The 23644-nt window shown below is 35.7% G+C and overlaps 2 protein-coding genes across 3 annotated transcripts in view; one reads left to right on the top strand and one right to left on the bottom strand.

Moving 5' to 3' along the window:
• LOC138184230 (trafficking protein particle complex subunit 1) overlaps positions 1-21197 on the bottom strand; it is a 147566-nt gene extending 126369 nt beyond the window's left edge. The window contains exon 1 of one of the 2 annotated variants that reach the window (XM_069121998.1): positions 21108-21197. The gene's annotated coding sequence lies outside the window, so the exon portion shown is untranslated. The remainder of the gene's footprint in view (positions 1-21107) is intronic. The other variant, XM_069122000.1, reaches the window with a different exon arrangement.
• The window catches only part of LOC138184231 (glutathione S-transferase 1-1-like), a 152589-nt gene that overhangs the window by 18978 nt on the left and 109967 nt on the right, over positions 1-23644 (top strand). The gene's annotated exons all lie outside the window — the stretch shown is intronic.

The raw sequence follows: 23644 nt of genomic DNA on the forward strand, positions 1-23644 counted from the left end.
ACGATTATTTATTTTACCATGCCATTCAACGCTCGTGAGTTATCGGTTGCTTACATCATGAAAATGGAAAGCGAATCACGATATTTCGCTTTTATTAATTACATCTGTCACCGATCGTACGTTTCCGTGCATAAATGTGCGATTTAGTAGGCGTGTATATTTCCCACAATGTGTTACCACATCGGTTCGCGGTTACTCCGCATATTCACACACCATGAACCAAAATTTGAGTCGCGTGTACGAGAATCTCTCTCGTACGAGTGAAAGCTGGAGGTGGATGAGGGAAACGACCGAACATAATTCTGTCGAGCGATAAGCGGACGCGTAAGTCTTCGTTTGAATAAATTCGCGCATTCTCACGCGGATAATTAATCCGTAATCCGCTAACGGATATTAATTGTCCTTCGCTATTTAATTTTCGCGATACCAGCACGATAGAGAAAGGGGATTTTTGATTACCAATATATGAACATCGAAATATTAACTGGAACTGTGTATTCGCAACTGTCTAAATGCTATCGATCGTTGCTTGCAATTATTTTATCTTCTTACAAAGGAATTTAAACAGCAGCTTCTACCATTTTAGAGAGAACCTCTGTTGGCAGCGAATGCCAGAACGAATTGATATATTGTTGTTGTTGTTGAACGAACTGATACAAGTTGTTCCTTTTCTTTCCATATTACAAACGAGAATTTGACAGAATATAATAGTGCGAATGGAAAAAAAACATTGATATAAATAAATTGACACAGAGAAATTTATTACGGGCTAAATTAATATATGTGCACGTAGACGTCTATGAAGTACGCTGGTGTACCTTCAGAATCCACTTCATGCAAGACGTACATTGAACCATATGTTGTCTGAACAGGTTTTTTGCATTAACACGATATATAGAATACGAAATATTTATTGACATTCACGTAACATATTGCATCGACATTTTACATTTTCGTCGTGTAATTTTTTATATTTTTCAATGGGCATAGAAAATGTGTCTCGCAGTTTCCATTAAAATATTATACATCATCCTGTTACTGAAATATCTTTCGTTCGGACGTCCGTGATCACCGGTTTTAACGATCGATTAATCGTCGTTGACGCAAATTACTCGTAACCGTATAAATCTCAGGAACTACAGAATAAAATAAATCGATTCTTTTCGATAAAGTTTTGCACTGATTTACGACAAATCTTAACTTATCACTGATCTTAATTTTAATGTTTTAATATTTCCTCGATGAAACGTACGTTCCCCGATTACGAAACCGATCTAGATTCTATTCAACTAATTGTCTGCAACTTTTTAGGATTCATCGTTTTATATTTTATCAATCAAAGACAATCAAGGGCATTGCGTTAATGTATATTTTTTTTTTGTTTATCCACTGTAAAAAAAAACGCGTCCATCGTGATTCAATTTATGTCGAATCGTATCGGAAATTGAAATTGAATACGAACAATCTGAAATTTGCGTTTTGTTATGAGATTACAATAATATTGTTTGATCGTGAAAAATGCAATTAACTTCTCCCGTTTTCGATGATTGAATTTTGAGGGATATAATAATCATCCAAATTAATTTGTAACACAGCGTATCGGTAGAAAAATATTTTTACGGATATAGTAATTTACGATATGTGTTACGCGTGTGCGCGATTCATCGATACTATCTATTAAATAAAGCCAAGTTACGCGATTTCCCTTACAAACGATAAGTTAAGAATAAAGAAGAAGGAACAATCGCGCGACACTTTGCGTTTGCAGTAAACACATAGACGATTCGAGAAATTTTTGTTCGGATCCACGGAAAGGGTAAGTTCTAACTTTTGAAATTACTTTCCTTTTCGCGACATACTCCGTTTTCAAATGTACTTCTTCAATCTCTTTCGCAGCTTTCCAATCCTTGTTTCAAGAAAAGCATTGCCTTGTGATAAAGTCAACGGTCGCTCTATTCGTCGGGAAAGTTTCGTTGAATTCCTTTCTCCAACCAACAACAACTTGCTAAAAATGAGGAACAAACAATAATTTTCCCACCCTTCTCTCCTTGCCCTTCTCTCTGTCCAAGAAGCGGAACCGTGTGTACGCAGTGATTAAGAGTTTCAAGCGGAAGTTTTCGCCGGCTTTCTTTGATGTTACATCTAAAGTTATTACACGCTGCTACCAAGTACGCAGCGTGAAACTTATGTTGTTAGTCGCGGTACACTTTATAGAATAAAATGCATACTGTGTATATAAAAGGGAAAACAACTGTGTAAGAGGTTAGTCACGAGGACCGAAACACCTAATAATATCTTTGTTGAATTGATCGAAGATAGAAGAAAATGTTACAAAAATTCTAGCGTTTCTGGTCGAAATAAGATTTTCGCGTGAAAAAATCTTACAATTTCCCATCGTGGTTTAAAATCGTGAATACAACTGTCGTATTAAAGTGTCTTTTGCCTAGTTTAACAAGCAGCGACAATTACGCTATGGCTACAACTTGACATTTCTTTTTTCCCCAAATCGTTGTCGCATTTCCCGTGCGTTGTTCTGACGCATTCTTTTAATTAGTGTGAAAGCTACGGCCGCAACGAGATACAGGTATGAAATTTTAGCAAACATGAAATTCAAATGAAGTCGTCTCGGAGAATTTTACAAACCACGCCGATCGCGGCGAGGCAGCGTCGTCAAGCCAGATTATAGAAGACGAAGAGGTACAAAAATAATTTACATAGGTTTATTCGCTACTCTGTTATTTCATTTGCTTAATGGTCAGCAAATGCATTATTTATTTTAGAAGATTATTGGCTCTCTACACCTTTCCTTCTTTTTTCCATTCCGTTTTATTCCCCTATCCTCGAACGATCAGGCTAACGATAAGCCAGTCGATCTGACAGAATTATCTAGAAGCAAATAATTTGTTAGAAGATTATGTCTCAGCAGGCTCTATTAAACTCGGTTCGCTGATCCGTTTGATGCTCGACTAAAACGGTTTGATTATGCCGTATATATCAGGCTTTCTAGCTCTTTTGTGAAAGACAGAACAAGCGCGGTCATCGCTCTTCTTTCGGGATAAGAACGATTTTGGATGTGAATTGGACGTGAACGTAAGTAATAATTTGCAGATGTTGAAAAAACTTTGAAAGAACTTTGTATAAACTTTGTATATCGCACTTGTGAAATTCTATAATTTTATAGTTTCAATAACGGATAGATTCGAAACAGTATTTTTAGCGATTCAAGTTTAAATCAACAAAAATGTAATGTTTGATTCGTTTGAGCGAATCTACGAGTATAACAGGAAGACAGATTTGCGTTAGGAGTTTATCAATCTGCCAACTACGTGATCGCGAACGATTTTCGATTTGAGTGACAGATCAAATAGATTGACGAATCATATCGACAAAAGCTATCGAGTCCGTAGAATTTATTTAGGTTGCGTTTGAAGAAATATTACTTGTAAACCACGTTTCAACAAAACAACCTGATACCATTCATTGATACATTACTCACGGCTCATGGAATATTTATTTCGCATTTTTAAGCTGAATATCACGATTATTCACGAATGACAAACTAAAATTACAGTTGTTTTTTTATATAATAGATGAAATAAATTTCCCTAAAGAAAGAAAGAAAAATAGGAAATATAAAGCGTTCTCCATTTAGCAGTTAGCATCCACTTTGATAGACATTAGATAGATAGAAAAGACATTTCAATAATGTGTATAATTCATTGCGAAGCAAGAATGTTATCTAGAATTATGTCACACCGCATCAAAGCAGAACCAACTGCTGATGGTTGAGCCAAGCTGCTCTGCTTCTCGCATTTACGAAACTTCATTTCGTTGTTAGAGGATAAATTCTAACGATTATACTGCTTATTAGCATTTAATATAACAAAACGGTATGTAACAAAAACGGATTGGAACCTTGTTTGCGCCATTCTGGTCTTACTATTCATTCGATTTTCCGTTTATAAACTAAAGATTTTCTTTCGTTTGTTTTAGAAGATTTACGAATTCTTCGTTCGTTCAAGTCTTAACAGTAGTTTTTAGAAATTTAACGTTAACAGTTTACATAGTAACGGGAAACGTGTTGTAAAAGAATCGTACGCGAATGTTATTACTTACATGTATATGGAAAAATAGAATATTTATTTTGTACAGTTATATCGAAAACTAAATTGTTGCTCATGGAAATACAGAGTTTTCTGTTTTCAGTTTCTCGGCGGTTATAGCACTGAATCATTGTAGTGCTGGTTATCTTTATACGGCAACGTCAAAAAATGTACAATTAGTTATATATATAAGTTTAACGGAGAAAATGTGTTGGTCATGAATCATAATCAATTTTAGATATGTACATTTTTACAACATACTGATATTAATGAAGTTCGGTATATAAGCAGAAGGCAATTAATAATTCCTTAATGCAAATGAAGCGTTTTTTTTACTATAACTCGTGCATTTTTATCCATTACGTTTTCTCGTGTTTTCAATTATATGATATTAAACTAAGACCTTAATTTAGTCGGAACTAGGAAAAGTCTAATTTGCTTCATAATTCTAACAATAAATCATCATACTCGAATTATATATTCTCGGGTGTGAAGAAAATCCAAAAAGATGCGATGACAGAGCTGGCATCCCCAGCGGTCCGGCACGTTGCCTGGAAGATTTATGAAAAGAAATACTCGTAAATTATAAACACGGGCTTTTTGCGAACATGATGCCAGCCGTAGCATGCGGTTGTAGGCCAGTTTGATACATGACGTGCAAACAGAGCGAACGTACGCTTGCTCGGAATCTGGCTGACGTGTTTGGTATCTATCATCGTGCAGAGGACCATAAAGCGCGAAAAAATCGTTCCAGCTGTGGAGCGGAAATTAGGACGTATCTCCATTTCAGTTTGTATCTTATCGAATGGCGTATACTTAATACGGTTACGCATTCGAACGCCCAACAAGTTTTTCGCTCTTCAATTCTGCCATGCTGTCTCATAGATCAATTTATCGTTAGCTCGTAATCTTCGTGCACGTTATTTATTCATACCGTGTGTCGTGCTCCACTGTTTCTTATTCGTAGATATGATTGCTGTCATTTTGGAGAAATTTCAAATTCAAAAATTCTACAGAATGCACATAATGCGCACAAATATATAAAATATATAAACTAGACCACATATGATATTTAGTAGATAAAACAATTCTCTATTTAGATCCCATTTGTTTAATCGTGTTTATAAAAATATAAAACTGCATAAATAATCGCAGTCTACTAATATATCGAGTCGGAAACGAACGAATAATTTGTAACGAAAGAAAGGTTCGTGAATTCTACGAATTCTAAGAAAATCGGCGAGATATCAAACGTGAAAATTCAAGTAAACAATACAAAAATGTTTCTTGTAACTATGACACTGCTATCACGTTCGTGTCGTTTATATTTTCAGACAAGTTTCTTTAAACTTTCTTTCTTGTTCCTTATCCACATTTTTCACGGCATGGCGCGAACCTGGTCAAATTTCGTATACTTGGCGACCAGGTCCACGGGAGTATACTATATCAGACACCTACATCACTATACCTTTTTCCATATTTTTTCCACTTTGAATTCCACGCTCGTAACTTTCCTTAACTTTCTTCGTTTTCGTTTCCCTTGAGTGTTCTTCTTCCTTTTCCTTTTTTCTCTATCTACAGAGTGGCATTTCCACCCCAGGGAACAATAGATCTTAATGCTCGTTTATCCTGTCAATAAATGCAGTTGCAAACAGCTGTTGCAATTATTCGATAGTAATCACGTATGATATAACGATATTATGTAATTGACTAATGTGTAATTTGATATACAAGGTACAATTGACCGATACGTAATCTCCATTGGATATAATCTATTCGATAACTTTCGCAATCAAATAATGCCCATAGAAATCCAAGATTCATTGAGTTTGCTAGACAGCTTAAGAAAGATCTAAGCAATTAGACAGACTTTCGTCTTGTGCTTCAATACAAATTACAAACCCAATTAGCAAGCTTATAGAAACCGAGAAAATTCTGTGCAGCAAGCGCAAGCTTCACCTAAATGCTTGAATTTGCAAAGATTTGTACAAAAACGGTACGAAGAATGTGGAGAAAACTTGCATATTTTTGAGCATTTGGAATTTAAATATTCTCCATTTTAGACGTTGCTCCGTTTCTTCAGCTTTGAAATCGACGTTTGGCGGAAGTAATAAAAGTCAAATGCGTCAAAGGATCATCGAATCGAGCCGGCAGAAAGCTGCAAAGACGACTGGTCTTGTTCGATGACGTATCAATGTGGGTCCGAATCTCTACGTACTTGTGAGTTTGTTGCAAAACTCGCCTCGACGGCTGACGAATTTCGGCACGTTTCGCACACTGACGTTTAATCTTCCTTGAACGTGTTCGTGGTGCACGCCACCGAATTCACTCGTGGCACCGTTTTGAGCAGCACATAGGAGACGAAATTTCTCTGTCTTACGTATGATTTTGTTTGACTTTACTGACAACCGACGGCAGAACAACGGTCGTCGTTGTGCCATTTGACGTGATTAGAAAACGCGATCCGAGGATTCGTGCGAGAGCACGAGTTACAGCGAAAACAATCGATGCAACTTTTGAAAATCGATGGAATCCTGTTGAAATGACCGGGAAATGGCACGGAAGTTACAACTAGCCCGCCATTGGAAGTTTCGAAGTTCGCTCATCGTTTCCCCCGAATCTCTTGCGGTTTCGTACCTTTTTCTCACATTCTTGTTGCGCAGAATTAATGAAAATTATTAGAACTGCATGAAACATCGCGTGAACATTGTTTAATAGCATAACAGTGTATAAAAATTCACGCAGATAATGGGTACATAGAAAACAGTGTGTTTATTATAGTTTAGAATTCTAGGGAAGAAGATGAATTACCAAAAAAATATTAATATTCTGTACCTTTTTTTCTACCACATTTTCTCATCTCAGACTCGACAAGTTTGAACCTTCAAAGGAATACAATCGTACAGAGACAGATCTCATTATACCACTCGTTATATCACACGCCTGCATTCTCCAATCTTCTTCAGTTTTCGATTTTTCCCCAAATATTACCGTTCCTCATTACGAAACAAATTGCCACTGGAAATATACAGGATATTTCATCGTCATCCGCCGTTATTCCACGGATCGTTATTTTTCGGAGCAGGTGTTTAGTCGCCCGATGTATCAGCCACTATAAATTTCTTCGGATAGGTATGCGCGTAAATTAACTGCTAAAGAGACATTTATGCACTTGTTGCACTAAGTCTGTAGTGTACGTGTGGCTTTTATGATTTCCCCGTGTCTTTATGGTCACCAATTCATCGTGTTAAACAAGACGAATCGCGTGTGGGCGGCGTACGCACGGCCGTCGATGAGACCGATTCGTTGCATAAACGTCGGCCCATGGATGACGTACGAACAATGAATATGTATCAATGCAGACTCTTCGTCCGTCGTTCGCGTTCCACTCTTCAAAACACTTCGACACTGTTATCCTTGTATTTGATTTCCGGTGCTGGTTCGAACGAGGCGTTTCTCGAACGTTGATTGGAATAATTGATAGGTCGTGTAAACCTAGTTCGAATAGAATCGCAACATTTTTGTTGCAAAATAGAAGAAGTATACAAATTTTAGAGAGAATCACGTGTAATTTTAAATATAAATCTAATCAAGCGCTATATTCTAAGTTGAACACGAGTTTAACTGATTTAGCTTTAACTAATTTATGTCTCAAAAACGTGGATTATGATTTTTAATTTATAGTTCATTAAAAATAATAAGTTCTCAAGATTAGAAGTTTCATAGAATAGTAAATTATTAAGAACAGTAAATATGTTCCTAATAAGAAGTTTCTTACGTAAAATTTCTTATGAACCAAATGAATTTGACGTATAAAGAGATTTAAAATCTGCACATGGTTCTCGCGGACCACTTGATTTTCACTTTTTAGTACTTTCTTCCGTTATCTCTGAGCTTTCTCGCGTTTCCCTTTTCTACACCAGCAATCTTGTTCAAACCTGTCTCTTTTTCTTCTACATCCTTTTTAACTACATCCTTTTTCGAAACTACATGAACTGGTCGCAAACCGAATGGACTGATCAGTCGACGTATGTACCTGTCCGCTTGTACTCGATTTTGTCCAAAGTTTGTTATATCGTTATTTGTATTTATTCGTCATCGTCGTTTATTGAAATGGAGCAGCAAACTCTCTAGTTCGTCAAAATAATTTATTAGGTGAAAATAAATGGAAACTTTCCTATTTTTAAGAAAAGAAATTAATAATGAAATATGCGAGTAACAAACTGAAGAACTAAAAAACTTCAAATGCAATCTTTAAATGTAATCTTAGTGAATCGTAGAATTACCGAACTTGTATATATATCTAACAGGTTTTCTATCAGACCTTATTCCCACAAATTCTGATATAGCTATCGATTCCCTCCAATAAATCTCTCGTCCAAACATTGAACGTCTCTACGTTTAATTTACGAATCCACTAGATAGACTTATCGGCGATTCCATTATACTAAAGTAGTAAGATTGACGACTGCTTACATTAACTCTGCAGTAGAATTCTTAATTTTAATTCTGATTAATTTTAATTATGCCAGTTTTATTCTATCGAGATCGCGAAGAATCTAATTTCTCTATCTTCCTTCTATGAATCATGAATCCTTTTAATTCGTTGCTCTTCTTCTTTAGATCTCTAACTAGAAGGGAAACGTCTTAAAAATGCAGAAACTAAAACGTTGTGATTATCAGTCAATACACTATTGATGTCTCCACTAATGATTTTTGTAACAAGTAATTTTTGTATTTTCACTCCCGTTAATAAATTACCTACCAATTAATCATTGCACAGGTCAATACCACGACGACGGTAACTTTCGCAAATTTTTCCAACTTTATTTTAGTTTTTATTGCGTAAAAACTTGACATATATTATTATTGATAATTCTTGGAGTTTAAACGCTAGCGATCGTTAAATATTTCAAATGCGGTATGGAAAATAAAATTGATCTGCTATTTTATCCTTTACAATTAGTTTCGAGAGATCGAGTTTGCGCAACGTACAACAGATATATGCGTAACTACGTTCGGACGAAATTTGTTACATAACGGAGATTACCGACATTACTGCAGATGAAGAATGTATTATTTATTGTGATTACAAACTTCGCAATTATTAAATTCCCGTCTACTGCAGTAACCAGCGGAACGTTGGTGAATTGTAATTAAATTTATCTCTCTTTAATGATTACGAAGCGTAGAATATTACGTGTAATTGAAATAGCTTGTCCTGCGAGCTGCAACGTTCTTTTGTTGTTAAGCACACGAAAAAAATTACGATGTTTCGCGGAGTAATTGACGTATGTTGTTTATTAAAACATGAAAATTAGCTACATACGGAAAAGAGGAAACCGTGCGGATATGCCCACGAAAAAATTTACACGCCGAATTGCATGAAGTTCAGGTTTCAGCGTAATCACCTAAGTTTAATAACAGTCACCGTATAATTTTTGCAACTGACGATCTTTCATATTCAGTGGTCAATTTAGTGGTTTAATAAAAACTCTGTTTCTAGAAATTACAGAAAAAATTCGCGTATACCGCAATTTATGTAAATCACTTACAAAAGCCACTACATGTACGATATGTAATCAACATAAAAAACTTAGAACCGTAATGCAGTAAAATCGTTAATATTTCAAAAAGGAAAAGAGATATTAAAGATACGTGGACCGCGAGACTTGACGTTCGTATTAATTTTTGCATAATATCAAATTAAAATATTAGTAGGAAGAATCTGACCGAAATATGTATGTACATATGTACCTACATATACATATAGACATAGAAGAGCAAGCGTCACTTCAATCCATTAAATACAGTCGATCGACATATTGCGTTGGTTGCACGAGGAAAGCGTCGTACAATGGTCAGCGCGCGTCGTCATTGGCACGTGAGCACGATTCGTCGCATAATCGCCACGCCGTACACAACGTTTGAATATGCAAATGTACGAACGCACGCATTATACGCGTGGTTTCCTCTAAATTCAGCCGGCGAGTTGTACTGTAATTAATAATCATGACTACCGATGTATACGTACAATGTATGTACGACGATCAACGAGAACGACTACTTACACAGATAATTCGACCAAGTTCTTCAGGGTTTGGCTTAGATTTATGTAATAAAATATAACCAGAAGAGAACAAGTGAGATAGACGAATGGGGGGAAAGAAACGGAGGATATTTTATCCTGGACTAGCTAGTAACCATCGTTAAGGGTTCTTAGCAAGCTGGTGCTAAGACAGGGCTGTGCAGGTTAGGTCAGAGAACGTATGTATTTGTATGAATGGGATAGTTAGGCAAGGCCTTTCGAGAATTCCCTTGGTATGAATTCCTTTAGCGGTCAGTATTACGGCATCGCCCCAGAAAATTCACCACGATGGAAAAGTAATTGCACTAATTTCTCCATATACGTAACTGTGATGCAATTTAATTCATTCTTATAAAGGGAAGATATAAGCGTAAAAAATTAATTACGAGAATAGTTGAAATGTTCGAAAAGCTTATGAAGCTTTTACGGATGGAACATTTGTGGAATGTACATAATAGTACATAATAATAATCTTACCATATATTTTACTTTCTTTTAGCATGCAACCATTTTCTCACACGAAAACTTCATTTCATCTACTAGTATCGTTAAAGAACTCTTATGTTAAAAAACGCTCGGGTTCACTTGAAACTTGAAAGGATACGTCAGGTCAAATTGTATAACAGGACTACATTGCCAAAGCGTTTCGAACTATTTGAATTTAAAAGACCTGAAATCAGCTGACTCGATTAACAAGGGCAAGATATTTCAAGCGAAGAAAATAATAGGTTCACAAATCCAAGTTTAATCTTATCTGATCTTAACGATGTTTGAGGTTTTAATCGAGAACCTCATTTATAAAGTTTTTCAGTGACAACGAAAAGATATGGTATAATTATTTATACACTATGACATGTGTATGTAAACATTTAAGTGATTAATTAAGCTCTGTTTTATATACTTTAATAAAGTTTTAAAGTACTAACCCTCGACCTTTAAACTGAACATTGCAATGATATGTACAGATTGTAGGTTCCAAGAATATTTCCATATAATCGTCACATACTATATATTATTTCCAAACTAATAGAATATTATTATAATATTAATTCATAATTCGTCCTGAAAGGACGTATAGAGTATTTCTTTAGAGTGAAATGTGTACATATTTTTTTTCTATTCGAATAAGATCGGTAACGATATCCACGATTACAGAAAAAGAAGATGGAAAAGCATGATTCTTTTAAAAGAGAGGCTACACTCTGAAGATTTTTCATATGTTCGTGGGGTGACAACACGCATTATGAATTCTCATGCAACTGCGGGGAATTTAATCGCTTGTAACATACACGATGTCACGTACGTTGCCGAAATCCTGATGCGTCGTTCTTCCTAGCATTTGCATTCGTTCACACGAGCACAGTTCTCTCGTTAATGAAATTTTACGGAAAAGTCTGATAACCGATACGCTTACAGGAAAATAAATTTCTTTTATCACAAAATAATCAAATTTGTTATATTTTGTTTGTTCGTGTGCTTATCCATTATCCACTGCAATAAGTGAAAACATAATTAGAACATTAGTCCAAATGCATGGTAACTTACGAGAAAAATATTTAAGATCAATTTTTTCAAAACTAACACTTTGTTTGAATAAATTTTATTTCTGTATTCTCGGCCTGTCCTTTCGTGCAGAATCAATGTACGCGGTTATACATACCAACAACATTACGAGATAGATACGCTGTGTACGTGGTAACTCCAAATGACAGTTTCAACGAATTAGACATTTTATTTGCCGATTACTGTTTCTACCAGCTTTCGGTTTTATTACGGTTACTACTAGCAATTGTAAAACATGTTTAATTGTGGAGGGGATATTTTAATTGCTATCCGTAATGTTACCACAGTCGTTTAATTTCGACCAATTTCGATCAGATTGAACATTTATCTGTTTTGCTTTGATTTAACGGTATTTCATGTGTTTTTGGCACTATTTGCGCATTACTCTGTTAGCAGACTGCGTATAAATAGCAACCATACTATTGCGAGTGTATTCGACTTCGGCCTTAGATACTAAATATATACCATAAATAATTATAGTTCCAAATCACGTGGTTTAAAAAGATTGATAGTATACGTATCCGGTATAATATTGTTGTATCCTGCACGTGATTCTAACAAGGTCCAGACATGTGAAATTTATGAGTAGACCGCGGATTTTTATGCAGATTCATATTTTTAAGAATATAATTAAGGGAGTAGAATCTTTGTAAAAAGTTGTTTTACCTACTCAGTGTTACTGGAGGCACTATACTTTTGATATTTCATATCACATTTTCATTTTTTCACATTATGTGCATCCTGTGTAATTTTTCACTTTCAGATTTCCTATGAATGCGTAAAAATCCGCAGTCTATTTATGAGTGATTAGGAATTATCCTTCGTCGAAGGCATTGACCTCGACTGTTGAACTTAAACTACGGGTCACGAGGGTCATGCAGACATCGTTCATAGGCTAATACCAGTGTCATGTAACAATTCTAGACTAATAATTCCACTAGAATTAAACGATTTGTACGTGCTATTCAATAATATATTTTGAAGGGGAATGTCGTGTTTTTTAAAATTATCAAGTATAATTTTAGCATTAATGATTAATATTATATAAGATGAACTATTTAACGTGTCTATCTCAGCTACTTTCCCTATTTTTAATTTATTATTTTCGATCGATTAAATTTTTCCTTTCATAGACGATATTATCTACGAAATATATTATTAATTCCGTAGAAAGTTCTACATTCTGCAACATTTAGCTGATCATAGGAACTTAGTTAGGTGATCGGTCGTCGTCTCGTGACTTTTAAGCCAGTACGAGATTTATAGCAGAACATTTACAACTTTGCAGATTTATGTCGCCGTTTAACAAACAAAATAATAACTGTTATACTAAATATACGATCCAAAAATTTCTAAGATTACTTCTAGCGTGCTATAGGATACACATTCTCTATATCTTCTATATTATTCATAATATTTACAGCCATTATTCGATTCATCGCCTCAAAATTTACCGTTCTGCTAGGTCATCGATGGACGTGCGGGACATGCAGATAGATTTATATAAACTCTCTCAATGGAGCTAGATTAATCGTGTGGGGGTAAATCAATCCAAATGCTATGCGATACGATTTCATCGAAATTGAACGACCATTCCACTTCAGTATAACCGAAATGACAAAACTCTTAATGATGTCAATGCTTCAACACTTAAGCCATATTTCGTTAATTTTGACCATTACCTACTGGTCATTATGCTTATATAAGATACGTAATTTCTAGAACCTTTTTAGAAACTTTAATTGATAATCGATAATGAGAAAATTTAAAATAAATCAAAAAATTTACATATACAGAAGCAGCATGACATTTAAAAATCGTAAAGAACTTTGTACGCGCTGTTACATATTATACGATATTATACAATCTCTACCACATCTCTAAATTACATCCCTAAATATTAAATATATCAAAAAGTATAGTATAAAAATCAATATTTTAGTCATTCAAATTAGACTTTAACGTTCTTCGATCAATCTATACGCTTACTCTCCCATACGCTCGGTTAAATTCCTTCATCGAGCAATCGAATTGCAGATTTGCTAAATTACTTAGACTGTCCACTGTTCCGGAGTCGAGCAATCATACCGTGGCCGATTGCATGTGACTTATTCAGATTCCTTTGTTTCTGGGAATTTTGATTGTACGGTCAGACTATTCTGATATACCGGTGGCTGTCGTATCGAACCGTTAAGATAAATACCATGGCTCAAGAATGGCGTCGAGTAGACGTACAACGTTCGTTCATCATATTGCACCACTATTTCCGGAATTTGCATCGTTGCTACGGCTCACTTGCAGTATTGCTGGCTACACGTAGCAAACGTCCGCAGAAAAGCTTAGCAAGGGAACATATTTCCGCGTCTCAATATGCACCATAGCTCTTGTTGGAGTACGCGTTTCTCACGTACAACATATTTGTTTTGTTCCATATTTATACACTTCGTCATCTTATTGTAATATATGACCGTATTGCCACGTGGAACAAGGATTTGGAATTCGGTATATTAGGTATTACTATGGATTTTTATGTTGTTTCATATTTTTATCGATATAGCTAAGGAAATGCTACCTACACACAGATTTATCTCGTCTCTTAAAGAAAATAACATCTTCTTCACTTTGAATATTTTGTCGGATATTACGCGTATTTTATACATTTTTTCATTTTTAAATTTCCCATAAAAATGCGCACCCTCGTCATTACTGTATCATTTTATAGTTGACAACCTTCATTTGAGTCGGAAGGGGTATGTTATATTGCGGAGTTTTGTTGTTTTTTCGTAGAATTCTATTGTATACTTTACGCAAGTTTGTTGTGTGAGAACATAAAGTCGAAAATTTACCACATACTATTTTTCAGTACACAGGTCCGAAACACTGCTGCACCTATCACGACGTCCCCATTGTAATAACACAGAACCCCTGCCCCTTCATTAATATATAACTTTTAACAATTTCTATGACCTCCGAAATCGAAATAGCATTTCTACTCTCAGAAGACCTCGATTCCCTATAAGTACCCAGCATTTCCAACTATAGAACGAGATTTGTAGAACAGTACCCATAAAATACTATTATAAGCACCAGAGTTGGATTTAACTTCATTAAACCACGATTCGCCGAACACTCTCGATTTCTCTTAACAAACTCCATAATCCTCTCAACAAGACTCCGTTACTACGTATATTACTATGTACAACATACGCTACATACATTAACTTATTCGAATATTTATCGTAGAAAACTTTTGTGTTCATACTGTACGTGTTTTATAAAACACTTTAGAATTTCATTGGCATTGTAATGAAATACGACTGCCATGACTACGTTGATCTTTGAAATCATCTGAAAATGTATATAGAAATTACAAGAAATTATTGTAAACACATATTTAAAGAAAAATAATTATAACGATCTCAAACATATGATAAGTATTATCTATATTAAATATGATCCCACTGAAGGTAAGTTTAAATAACTTGGAACTTTAAATATTATATACTTGGTTACTTACTATATTATTATATACTATTATATAATTATAAACTTGGAATTTTTATGTATGTTTTCAGATTAAATATTGAAACCTGTAAACAAATTCTCATTTTACAAATTTTTTAAAGGAGGCGAACGTTCTAAAATTTTAGCTGCGAAATAAACTCTTCTAGGCTGGTATCTTCTCGGGCCGCACTTCGACTCCCTGGTCCCGAGGTTGTCGGCGGCGGCCAGCGCCTTGTGCGGCCTACTGCCGAACATCGGCGGGACGGGAGTCGCGGTGCGCCGACTATACGAGGGCGTCGTTCGGTCCCGAGTGATGTACGGTGCCCCGGTATGGGCGGACGATCTGATAGCGAGTCGTCGCAGCATCCTGCTCCTAAGGAGGCTGCACAGGGTGACCGCTGTCAGAATCGTCAGGGGATACCGAACGGTGTCCCACGCGTCGGCGACTGTTCTGGCCGCGTCTCCTCCATGGGAGCTCCGAGCGTTGGTACTCAAGCGGAGATACTCCCACATGAGAGCGCTGGACTCGGGAGGGACGCGGCCCCAGACGATCTGGGAACCGCCGAGGAGGATGCGTGGGACCGGTGGCGGTCTCAGCTGATCAACGAGGGAGGCGAACATCGAGGCGTCGAGGCGGTCCTCCCAAGTTGGGAAGCACGGAGGAGCCACCGCGGTCTCCCGCTGTCCTACAGGATGACCCAGGTGCTCACGGGACACGACGTGTTCGGCGAGTACCTGATGAAGATTGGACACGAGACGACGGACATCTGTCACCACTGCGTGGAGGGCAGGGACACGGCGTAGCACACGCTGGAGTTTTGTCCGGCGTCTCGTCATAGGCACCCCCCCCTTGGCGACCCCCTCGACGATCGTAGAAGCGATGCTGAGCGGGCCGTAGGAATACGAGGCTGTCCGCCTCTTCTGCGAGCGAGTTATGCTCGTAAAGAAGCGGGCAGAAAGGGAGAGAGAGCGTATAGCGTCTCGTGCCACCAGCGTCCCGCTTCCGAATTTCTCTACAGTAACTAGCATGAGAGTACTTTGATCATTTTAATCTGATATTAGTAAATTAATCGATGTTCTACTAACATTTGTAGTAAATGAGTTGTCAAATATTATTTAATTAATGAAAAAATATTCATATATTTATATCAAATGGAAAATATCGTTAAGGGGTCTTTATTAGAAGAGTGAAAATATTCACTTGCACGAGATAAAACATTCCCTGTGAAGAAATTCTGACGCTTGTATTCTACTTTTGCGTACTGTCGAAAAGGTTTCCGAAAGTTTCACGCGTACAACGCGTTTACCAAAACGACGGTCGCAGTCATACTTAATCCGAGGAGGTATAAGAAAGAAAATAAAGAAAAGGAAAAACGCTAAAGGAAAGAGAAGAAGAAAGCACGTAGGTATATGTCATTAGGTGGTATTGATAAAATCGGCAATCACTAGTTGCCAACCCAATATGTTCGTTCGTTCGGAGCATTCTTGGATGACGGCTATGAACGCGTCTCGCTTCGAGGAAAGAAGAGAGAATTCGGGATTTCCTTTCACTCGTTTGTTCAATGATAACGCGAACGAGATGTCGGATCTCTCGTCCGTTCTCGTTAAGGATATTATGCGTCGAAAGGATAGAAAGAAAGCGGATGCAGATGTTGTTGGGATTATAGTAGCGTTCCAGATACTCATATCGTAGCGTTATCTGAAAATACGATCGGCAAAGTCGAGATAATCGGATTATGTTGATCCTATTGCGTCGTTACTCGTTTATTCCATGGACGCAGACGGTTACGTTGTTCGCATAGCAAGTCGACCGCGTGCGGTATCAAAGTTTCCGCGAGTATCGTCCGTTTATTACTGCGAACTTCGCAGGAACTCTTCACTCTCGCGAAACCGTCTGGGACATTCTATTTTCATGCGCTTTTATTGCGGCCGCTTGAATCGCTCGATCCCTCCCTCACCTTTTCACTCCTCTTTCTCTTTTCCTTCCACTTCTTGTACGGTATAATTCATGGTAAAGCGGTCTGGTTCTTGGAGGAATTCTCGCCATTCAGAGTTCACGAACCTGCGCGAAAATAATTGATTCGACAAAGCGCTGGATAGAACGTCTGTACTCGTCCGAAGAAACCAAAGACTTGTATCGATTGTACTGTGTTATCGTAAAAACAACGCCAATTCTTTATTAAAATGAATAGTAGGTATAGTATGAACGCATGCCAGGTAACTAATGAATTTTTCAATGATTTATAGAAGAGAATCACGGCATTAGTTATGGTTCGAATTAAAACGAAATCTTGCTATGAAGTTACAAAGAATTCAATCAACTTACGGTACTTGTCATTTAATTTATAATTGTATCACACAATGCATTTACCAATGTATGATGCAATTAAAATATATCAAACGTGTAATACCGATTATTCAGGTCTTACCGTGTGGAGGTTGCTGCGCATGGAGACTCACCCTAACCCACGTCCCATTTACTTTCCCTTTACGCGCAAAAAGTTATTCATTTATAATATCAATTTATAAATAAATTCCCCTTTACAAAACGTCTAATCTTTTGATCATTATGCAAAATGAACAACAAAAGGAACTTTAAGGAAAACCTGCGCGGGAACTAAGCATAGAAATAAACTGAACTAATAGATCCACATGAGACGCTGTTTTGTGTTTCAATAATTATTTTATAATTTCATTGTTAAGAAAATGTAAAGCAACTGATAGATAAAATAAAAAAAGTGAAATATGTACCAGAACGAATTGCACTATCTACTTAATTATATGTATATCTACTTATTCTCTGTTTATCTACTTCACATTACTTTATCTATTTAAATACCACTCTTAATTATGCATATGGTAATTACTAATGTACTGGTACTGTTAATTAATTACTAATGAAGAACTTTGGTCATTTTATATGGCTGATTTTATATACACAGCTGAAAAAAACGATAAAATGACAGAGTATTGCAACACTGATTGGTAAAATGAATTCAATAAAAATTATTGTTCGTATATCAACAAAAAGCTATTTCAATTATTCGCGACAGTTACGCACCGAAATAATATCAAATTAAAAATTAACGTCTGTTTAATTCAATTTCAGACAAAGAACGTAATTAATTCTAATATTATTCTTTAAGAAAGTACAATGATTCATAAGAATAAATATATTTGCAACATTAACGGAAATGTCATTTACACGCAATACTGATACAAAATTATGATTTTGCCAATACGATTGGATATAATGAGCCGACAAATACATCGACCAGGAAATAACTACACCTACTATTATATAGATATATACCACTAATATTAGGAACGAGCACAGTGACAAAGTAGTAACAAGAATGACTTCCCATACTGTGGATGATCCAGAGGATCGGAAGCCATTAGTAGTTGCCCTCTTCTATGGCAATTTCCGGGCCTCTTCGGCTTGTAGCCTCTTCTTTCTTCGGACGCAATGCCGGCTGAAACTGTCGATCATAATGATCGCTGTTCGTTCCCATGTGCATGCTCCAGCAATACACAATCGTTCGTTTTGACCCACTCGCGACTACGACCGCGAAATTCGAAAAATGAATAGTATTCTCACATTCGTGTCAGCTTCATCGTCGATTTTTCAAATAAAATTTTTTAGAACAGATTGGACACACGAAAACACGCCTATCCGGCCAGAGAATGTGTTAACCTGCCCAGCCCTATCTACTTATAATTAACGGACACACCAGAAAGTAAACTACCTATCCTACCTAGTCCTATATTTAAGCCTTTTAGTATCGACCGAATGAATTGTACCTAAGCGAAAAATAGCAAACCAACCTGATGTAATTTGTTAAGGTTTGAGAAAAAAATCATAAAAAAAGTAAGAATGATATTTACAAAATTCAAAAGGGAATATATTACGAAATAAGGGGAGAGTAAATCAATACCAATTGTATTTCAATATTTGTTGCAAATCGTACTAATAATACTAATTCAAAATCACTAGGTAAAATGAAAAAATCGGTATAGTTTAATGTAGAACACGCAATATAAAGCATAAGTATTACATTCTCAATTATTTGTAACAAAATTTCTAATATCGATACACAAAACTAAATGATAATCCCATGATGCGCAGTTAGCGTCAAGAGGATTACTTGCTCCAAAACAAGTAAGCTAGTATAACATCACTGAAATATCATTCCAATATTATTACAAACATTTATAGTTATCCGGCTATTGAAAATGTGTAATATTTACTTATTATTATTCACACAAATAATTTACTTAGCATCGATGGTTACATCGACGAATACAGCGTGTAATCCTTTATTGCACAGATTACAAAATGTACGTGATCTTCGCAAAAGCCCACGAAAAACTTTAATCTTGCCTTGTAAATGCAAAATTATTTTGTAAAATATAAGGAGATACTCTGTTCTAAACAGTATTATCTAAAACATGTGATTATAGTCTCAAGCAAATCTCCCATGTCTAATTTTTATCCTATACCACTAGCGTTTACACAGTCTCGGCATCAACTATCGCGGAATATAACAAAAAGTTAACTCATAAACAATTTTTTCAATTTATGGAACATCTGACATAGAGCTTCTGTAGAGACATTCAACCATTTATAAGGTTTTATAAATTTGTTTTGAGATAAAGTTCTCTCGTGTTACGAATAGTAAAGCTCCGTCGCATACGCAACGATATATCGTTGTAGGCACTTTTCACAAGTGTTGCTAACAACGATATATTGTTGTTCAATACTGAAAGGGTTAAAAGATGGCAAAACAAACACGCCAACACACTCGCTCCACGGTTCTCACACATAATCCAAACACAAGAGCCTACGCTAGAAAGATATCCCGAGACGACTCTGACACCTGAGTTTGATACACAACTTTCAAACTTTAATTTATGTACCTTTTTTCTGAAATCGACTAACGAAGACTAGCGATTATTCTGTACAACATGTAACATATTATTTTGATTTTGATTAAACGTATTTCAATTTCAAATTTAATTACATATCCATAATCACGTTGGGTAAATATTAATAATCATGTGTATATTGTCTGGAGAAATGATATCATAGATTGTGTAAAATTTGATATCACTATTGTATATTTATCGTTAACATATTACTCGTTGAAGTATTTTGTAATCGTACATCGATAACACGTGAGAATTTTTTGTTTATAATAATAACAAAGACAACGCAAATTCACAGACTAACCACACACACACAATGTGGAAAATACGACGAGTACAATACGCTAATGTTATGTTAGTCACTGAGAAATTATTAAGCTTATAAACTGTGGTCATCATATCCATTGCTTTCCTCCCATTCACATAGCACCTGACTATATGAGTGAGATCTGGCAATAAACATGACAAATATTAAACCTGAAAATCCTGAGTTACGAAGATAAACATATTTACATAATAACTAGTAGTCCTTGATATTGCATTTTGTCATATTTTTTTCCTTTTAATGACACTACTTTATAATATACTTAAATAATTTGATAAATTAATGACTAAAACAAACTCTTGAGTAAAAAATACTTAAGTAAAAATGTCAACAATAAATGTACTTATTGAAAACGAGGATAAAATCCAATGCAAATAATATGAAATTGAACGAATAATAATTGATTCCAAATGAAATATTTAATAGAAATATTCTCAGGCAATCCATTCATCAAAACATATTCTTTGAGAACAAAGAAGTAGCGAGATTTTCGCCAAAAATTCTATGTAATACAGCCAGCCCCCAGTGTCGATTCGGACCTTCCATCCTACGACGTGATTGAGTGACCAAAAGAACAAAAATGCATGCGACTCACCATTAAACGCCAAGAACGTTATCATCGATGTTGTGGTTCAGGAGAAGTCATTACGAAGACCGCCAGTAAATAGGAATCACCGAATTCCACGCAAGAGACCAAGATTGGAAGAAATTTGTAACAAAACATAGAATATTACGATTTGTTCATAAAGACAAGATTAATTCTTTAAAATGTGTGAAATAACAAGATTGACGTCGATTAAACAAAGAAAGAGGAATAAAAACTTTAACAGAACATGTTAAATATTATAATTTGTTCTTAACATCATACTGTTGATTGTTTAAAAAATTTAGGACAATGAGAAATAAAACTCTTCGAACTTGACAATAAGAAGAACTGAAATTTTCATAAAGATTAGTTACTATAAAAATTGGAATTCTGATATAAAAAGTAAAAACTTAGAAATGACTTTAATGACGTCTAAACCAAATTAAATATCTTTTTATTTAATTAATATACTTAAATATTATTATGAACAGTAAAATATTTCTTAATATCGGGAAATGCCTATGAATATTCCGTAATATAATTGATCTGTAAAAATTGCACTCTGAATGTTTCGTCATTAGAGATGTACAGAGAGACATGTACTTCGAAATAATAAAATATGGCGTGCTTTCTTCGTCGGTTAAACACAGCTGCGCAATACCAAAAAAATGCAATGCGCAGAACGTGTCTGTGATTATTGAAAAAAGTGACTAACAGCATTATTACTGGAGATTCGCGACATACATATGTAGCGAAATGTAAAAAGTATTTCAATATCTTATTCAAATATGCTTTCCATTATTTTAAAATAAATTAAATGTTACCAAATATCCATAAACGGTATCGGATTCATCATCAATCATGGCGTCCTTTTGAGTTTCATGGCGTCCCTCCAATTCCTCGAAGGTTTCCTCGCAATCAAGCAATAATCTACGCAATAGAAGACGAAAACATTAAAATAAATGTATTGATAGAACAAATTATACAAAAATTAAACCATGACTAAGGTCAAATTACATGTTCGAAGCTCGTTATTATACATATGTATGTACCATCTAATCGCTCTGAACATCAACACTAGAATGCATCTCCGCACCTCGGTTTGCCCAGCGAATTTCGGGTAGCGGAGTGGGGCAGAGGAGACTCGTCGGCAAGTCGAGCATGCATAAACTATACTCAAGAATATGTATTTCACTACACGTTCACTACATATGGTCGAAAGGGAAAAGGTTACGAAGAGAAGCGAGATCATTATAAATAATGTGATCTTCACAATCGATCAGTGATTTGTATAAAAGAAACCACCATTTGTGTTAAAATAAAGTGTTATCTATACTGAAATTGTGTTTCGGTTAAAGGTTAGAGTGTAAGCTATTGGTGATTCGGGCAGTCAAGTAGGAGTACGAACACACGTAACACAAACGAAATAATTTCAAGAAATTGTTTAATTCCGATATAACACTCTCTGGTAAACTATTAAATAAACGTGTATTAAGCCAAGTAAACTATGAAAGGTGAAAAATTAGTACATAGATGACATCACCCACTTAAAACAAAATGACATGGAGACACCATGCTTTCCGACACAAACTGGTGTTTCGTCCCGCTAAATGCTCTCCTAGCTGATTCCTGATTGGCTGAAGTGGAGCGGTATCTTCTCAACTTTTCAATTGAAATCGGTGCGGGAGATTAAAACATTACACGCTATAAAACTACAACGTAAGTAAGTACTTACTTATTTTTTCAGACTCTTTAAGTCCCCTACAAAATCTTGCATCTCTTAAAATAACCATCCAAATTAACTTCTATATTCTTACGGAACTGTGCCACCAAAAATTACATTATCGGATTTGTGTGGTCGATTATGGCAATAATTTTTGTAGAATTGATTTAATTTCTCTTTTTACGAAATTTATACTTATTTCACAATTTCCTACGTAATTTCACATGTTAACATACTATTAAATTCAAAATAAGATCCTGATCTGATTGATTTTATTAGTACTAACAAGTTGTCAAAACAGACGCAAGTATTGTTCCATGTAACAAATATTCAGTCAATTTCGCATCACTTTTGGCACACACTTAACCCATTAAGACGGCACTAGAACACAAAACGCCGCTTGTTAATCGTCACGAGATTACACCCTATGCTTCAGCAGTGATAATGAAAACTCCGGTGGAAATGCGATAATGAGCGTCATTAACGACAAACGACGCTTTTTCTCATTCACTTCTTATTCTTGGCTATGGTTCGTTGCCTCCAATACGCCGGGTAGCTGTGCGCTTCATGTATTAATTAACAGAGTTCGACTTCCGTCGAGAGGTTAGTTTGCTCCGAATCCGATGGTTAGGAAGTACGATCAGTTGTACACCGTGACAAATCGATATCGCTTTTGAGTTGTATCCTTATAAACGGAACGCTGGAAAATACAGGAAAAGTCAAAGTACTCTCTTCGGTGGATATTCAATTGTAATGTTTGAAATGTAGGTAGAAATTATCGCCATTGCTAAATGACGATTATATTAGTCACGAGAGTCTACGT

Source organism: Bombus flavifrons, chromosome 10, assembly GCF_040668555.2.
Source record: "Bombus flavifrons isolate JBK064 chromosome 10, iyBomFlav1_principal, whole genome shotgun sequence".
In the NCBI taxonomy this organism is placed as follows: Eukaryota; Metazoa; Arthropoda; class Insecta; order Hymenoptera; family Apidae; genus Bombus; species Bombus flavifrons.